Below are 6,000 nucleotides of genomic sequence, written 5' to 3' on the forward strand. Positions count from 1 at the left end.
GAGTAGCCGTTCCATGAGTCAGTTGGCAGCCGGGAACTCTTCGCCAAATGCACAGGTATCGCAGCACGATACCGTGAATCGATGAGGTTGACATCGTTCAGAAGATCCCAGGGGGCACCATGTTATTGGACCTCAAGGTCCGCTGGCTACCACGCTGTCTTGATGAAACAGAGACGGCACATCTTAAGCGCGTACTCTTCTTTTAGTGGAACAGCGAATTATGAAAAAAATGGCTTCATGTCCTCGAGCGAGCGGAGCTCGTGAGGCGCAAAACGATGATGATGAACGATCGTCTGCTAGACGTATGAAAGACGAAGTTCCAACAGACCCAATACCAAAAAAACATGCTCCCTGAACATCACAAGGGCAGAAGGAGAGCAAGATCTAAAGCTCTACATAAACGCTACTCGGGCCTATAGTCCACGTCGACGTTGTGGAATACCCAAGTCGAGATGCATTCTCTATAGGCATAGTCAACAATCAAGGTCAGGCCCGCTCCACAGCAACAATTAGTTGCATGCATGCAGAGGAAGCAGAAGAGGCAGCTATAGCCCTGGCTGTAAATGGCACCACCGCGGAAATCACTTTTAGCGATTCCAAAACTGCAGTTAGAAACTTTGCCAGTGGCAATATCCACAAACTGGCCATGCAAACTCTAAACACATATCCATCACCTGATCGTCAGATCCAAATCATCTGGGTCCCGGCACATTCCTCACACCCAGGAAACGAGGCTGCCCACAATTATGCCCAAGGTTTCGTCAGCCGGGTGGTGGGAGGCCTCAACCTGGGTTCAGCGAGGGATCGCATGATGACGTTCTACGAAATTACTATGCACTACCGCGAAGGTAGACAAAATACTCCCCTCCACATAAATCACTGGATAAACTGCAACAATGAACTCTGCCTTTTGCCGAGTTCATTGAACAATTACCTAACCATATCGCCTGTCAGTCTGTTTGTTTAATCTTAGTGTTTGTTCGTTTGTTTGTACTAAAATCTTGTACCCACTCCTGCTATGTCTCGAAATAGAGACAGCATGCAGTATTTGTAAATAAATAAATAAATAAATAAATAAATAAATAAATAAATAAATAAATAAATAAATAAATAAATAAATAAATAAATAAATAAATAAATAAATAAATAAATAAATAAATAAATAAGTGACCTGGAGACAGTTGCAAAGTGGCTCATTTGCCAGTCAGTGACAGTTCATCGGTGCACCGCTATCCTGTACTGCAGATATCACGACTCTTGCTGGATTCCCACGCCGGGAGCCTTGGTCTGCTTGCGTCGCTTCCGTGGCCGTGCTTCCGCTGGGGACGTCATCGGGACGAGTGGTACAAAAGCCTTCGCTGGACCGACACTTGGCCGCAGTGACAGCTGATCGGCGCACCGCTGAAAACCTGTACTGGTGCACAAATTATACATGCCTTGTAATCAGATAGTTTATGCTGTCGCTACTGCCTTTCTGTATTGCTGTGTATCTCTTGTTTATTTGTTATATCTTCTGTCCACTGGTATTGTTATCGATTTGCAAAGACAGGGCCAAATCAATGACTGACAGAGAAAGCCGAGGCGAAATCCGGGAACTTCGTGCTCAAATGAAGTCTCTAACAGACAGCGTTAAATTTATGAGCGATGAATTTGAGTACATGAAGAAGAGGCTCAGAGAAGCCACAGAAGAAAGGGAAGCCTTGAGAAAGTCTAATGAAGAGTTAAGTGCTAAGTGCAAGGAAAATGAAAACGTTATTCAACAACTTCAGAAGAGAGTTGTTCAATCTGAGCAATACTCACGCAGGTCCAATATAAAAATTAAGGGACTTGTACAACAGGACAATGAACGCGTTGCTGAACTAGTTGGGAAAATTGGCGATGTACAAGGTGAGCCCATAACTTCTTCTGACATCCAAGTTTGCCACCGTGTGCCCACCCGAGAAGCTGGCAAATCTAACGTAGTTGTCCAGTTTAGGAGCAGACAGAAGAGGGACAGTGTTCTCGAAAAAGCGTGGAAGGCTAGGGTGTGAAACAACCAGGTTGGAATTCCTGATGATGCCTGGGTAATGAGCACCTCTGTCCAACTTTGAAGCGTCTTCTTTCGCTGGCATTAGCAAGAAAGCGCGAACGTCAATGGCGCTTTGTGTGGACACGAAATGGGAAAGTCGCAAGACTGAGGCCATCCACATTACCTCAGACTTCGAAAAATCGCCTGAATTACGGGGTCTAAAGAAGTTGAATTTTGTTTACTTTCGACGACATGACGTTCACATGAGCAAGACATACTTACTGCTTTTCTTTCCAAGTTTACTTTTTCGTTTGACATATTATTATGTTCTCTGAAACGTGGTATCAGTAACACAGTGAAATGCTGATCATAGACGGCTACACACATTTTATTGATCGTGCTTTCAAAGGTGGGAGCGGTGTCACACTGCATGTTAAGCGCGGCATATGCTTGAGGAATTCACGCCACATTACGAAGTGCTAAGCGTTAAATCTGACAACAACCTGTTTGTTGTGATGTACCGGCCGACCACCTACTGGTGATATAACTAATTTCTTGGAATTTATTGAAAAACTTTTAGAGCATGCTACTTTTCACATGCAATTACAAAGTGCTTCTGGGTGGGGACTTCAACATTAACATGCTTGATGACAGCGCGTCGACTCGTGCAATAAGTAATGTAATCAATTATTCCTGTTTCTGCAGCGTTACTACAACGCCTACTCGCGTGACACCAACTTGTCCGTATGCTCTCGACAATTTCATTGTTAACGCTGGTGCTGAAATTTTCACCGCCGGGACTATCAGCTAGGATACCACGTTCACCTACAGATGTCTGTCGGGCGAAAGTATGGAACACTTTCGCGCACTTGTTCTGCGCACAGATTGGTCTTCTGTGTATAATAAAAAAGATGCTAGTGACGCGTACGACGAATTTATTTCCATATTCAGTCGCCTATACAACTTGTCTTTACCGCTTAAAATGGGAAAGGTAAAACAACGCATTAGAAAGCCTTGGGTGCAGCCTCAGTATGTTAGAATGATTAACAAAAAAGATCAGGCTGTTCAATAAATTTCCGCGCACGCGTGAGCAAAGTGATCTTGCTGCATTTAGGATGTTAAGGAATCTAGTAAATAAAGAACTGCGAAAGGTTTATTACGAGAGCCTTCTTGCAGCTGTGCAGAGAAAAAAAAAATCAAGAAAAGACTTGGAAAATTATCAATGATGCAATCAGACAAAGAAATGTGAACCGCAGTTTTCATGAAATAATCGTTAACAATGAAAAGATGTCGGGCGTCCCTTTAACTGAATGTTTCAATAAACACTTCGTGAACATGATGGCATCATCAGACAACGCGGTCACGGGCACTGCTGTTTAAAGATGTGTGCATAGCATATTTCTCGAGACGACTGACGATGCTGAAATTTGTCGTACATTTCTTAGCTTAAAAAAAACAGCAATGCTGTTGAGGCAGATGATATTCAAATCAAACCTATAAAATGTGTAATTGACGTCATCGCAGTCAATCTTGCATTTTTTTTGTATTTCATTTTCATTTATTTCATCATTCATCATTAGTACAGAAAGAGGTCCCGGAGTTACAAGAACTGTCAGGGGGACCTCCTATTAGTAATTTAACAATGCAGTAATTAATACATTATGGCAACATAACAGCAACAGACATCAGAATACACGAAGTTAGTGGAGCAAATAATCAAATACAAGAAAGGTGCTTACAATAATTGAAGTTCAAAATACAAGCAAATGAAATACATACCGCATATGAATAAATAAATAAGTAGTAATTGACACGTTATGGAAACATAGGAATGACATATATCAAAGAACACGAGGTTAATGTAGCAGATAATTAGAAACAAATATATGCTCACAATACGCAAAGTACAAGTGTTATATAGACTATGGGACAAAAAATTCCAAACGTCTAAAAAGAAGGCGAAAAAGAAAGGAAGACAAAGGGAGATATAGAATAACAAATAAATAAAAACTATCAATACATTAGATAAACGCAGAAACATTGAAAACTGGAACATAATTCTGTACACAATATAGACTCATAGTAATGAGTCTGTAGCCAGTAGTGTCGTTAGTAAATATTTCTTCGTATCTCTCTTAAATATTAATGTTGTGCGGTAGGCTTTAATATGGGGTGGTAGTTTGTTCCAGTATTTAATGGCCGTAAAAAGAGCAGTAAACATTCCATAATTAGTGTTTATTCAAGGGAGTAAAAAATTGTTGTTAGCGGAAAATCTCGTATTGTTAGTGTTGGTAAGAGCAGACCTATTAAATGTATCTAAAATGATTTCATGATTTAGTGTGCGGTATATTAGTAAAACCAATTTGAGCTGGAGTATGTAACGTAATGGTAGTATTTTAAGGTACTGAAAATTAGTACTGCATGTGACATGTAACTGGAGAAATTGATGATCCTCAAGGCTTGATTTTGTAAATGTTGCAGATGTGTTATGTGCGAGCAATATGTGTTTCCTCAAACTGAGAGGCAGTATTGCAAGTGGCACTGAATAAATGCGTAATAAAGTGAAGTTCTTACGTTTTGTGGAAAATACGAACGCGTTAGAATTAGTACTCTTATTCCAAAGGCAATTTTTTTGACACCATGTCAGCATGCAAGTTAAACTTAAGTTGGGGGTCAAGTTTGACGCCAAGGAAGACAAATTCATGTGCAGGTGAGAGAACATGAGTTTGTAAGACGAGTCGTGGCGCGGGCGCGATGATACGTTTATGAAAAAGCATAAACTGAGTTTTCGAAGGGTTGATGTGAAGTTTGTTACTTGTGCACCACGCTGACAAGTTGCTTAGGTCAGAATTTAGTCGGTCTATTACGGTATTTATGCATTTGCTATTAGTAAATATAGTGGTGTCGTCAACATGCAGTATAGATGAAGTTCTGGTTAAACAGTGAGGAAGACCATTAATGTACACCAGGAAAAGTAAAGGACCTAAAAGCGAGCCTTGTGGGACACCCTTAGTGACTGATTTAGTACGTGATAGTGAACCTCCGAAATTTACAACTTGTGTTGTGTTAGTCAAATAACTGCGGATGAGCGTAAGAGCTAGGGCCTCGAATGCCCAGAGCTTCTAACTTGTAAGAAAGACTGTTATGACAGATGGTGTCAAATGCGTTTGTGTTTAACCTTGTGCTGGAATCTGGTCATTTTCCAACAGCTATGAACAAAGCAAGGGTGTCACTTATTTTCAAAGGTGGTAACCGAAATGACTTGGGGAACTATGTTATCGGCATTTTCTAAGGGTTTAGAAAAGTTGATTTCTGCTCGTATTAACGATTTCTTTGCAAATAATAACATTCTTTCTGAGTGTCAACACGGATTGCACCCGGGCATGCAGGTCAACCGAAACAGCCTTGTTATTTCAAAAGGAGCTAATAATTACTAACTTTGCTGTGGGAAAACTAACGTTGGGTATTTTTATTGATTATAGCAAGGCATTTGATCGTTTAAATCATCAAATTTTAATACGTAAACTAGAAGGATATGGTATCCGTGGCGTGGCAAACTTGTTTCTATCTTATCTGTCTGGGCGGACGCAGTGCGTCGCTATCGAAAAATACTACTCTTCGTATAGGGAAATTTAATCAGGGGTGCCACAGGGTAGCGTGGTGGGCCCGATTTTGTTTAATATCTATGTAAACGATATCAATGAAATCGCTGACGATACGAGCCTGTTTGCCTCTGGCCGTGATGTTGATGGTCTGTTACTGAGATCTCGCAGTATTCTCTGCAATTTGTCGGCTTCTCTCGTAATAACGCTCTAACAAAATCAAAATCGCCAAATAAAATGCCATCTTGTTCAAGGCAAGAGGAAGGTAGTGTAGCGCCCACCGACGCTGCAACGCGCGGCGCTTTGGTCGGCGGTCCCAACCAGTGCCTTCGCGCCGACTGTCAAGGAAGTAAACAATAAAAAGAAATGCAGCGCGTGCTCGAAGCGCAA

At 41.2% G+C, this 6,000-nt stretch overlaps 1 long non-coding RNA gene across 1 annotated transcript in view; it reads left to right on the forward strand.

The window, feature by feature from the left end:
- LOC125939744 (uncharacterized) overlaps positions 1-3,963 on the forward strand; it is a 128,748-nt gene extending 124,785 nt beyond the window's left edge. The window contains exon 2 of the long non-coding RNA XR_007463111.1: positions 3,600-3,963. This is a non-coding gene — a long non-coding RNA (uncharacterized LOC125939744). The remainder of the gene's footprint in view (positions 1-3,599) is intronic.
- Positions 3,964-6,000: the final 2,037 nt, after the last annotated feature.

Source organism: Dermacentor silvarum, chromosome 8 (genome assembly GCF_013339745.2).
Source record: "Dermacentor silvarum isolate Dsil-2018 chromosome 8, BIME_Dsil_1.4, whole genome shotgun sequence".
NCBI lineage: Eukaryota > Metazoa > Arthropoda > Arachnida > Ixodida > Ixodidae > Dermacentor > Dermacentor silvarum.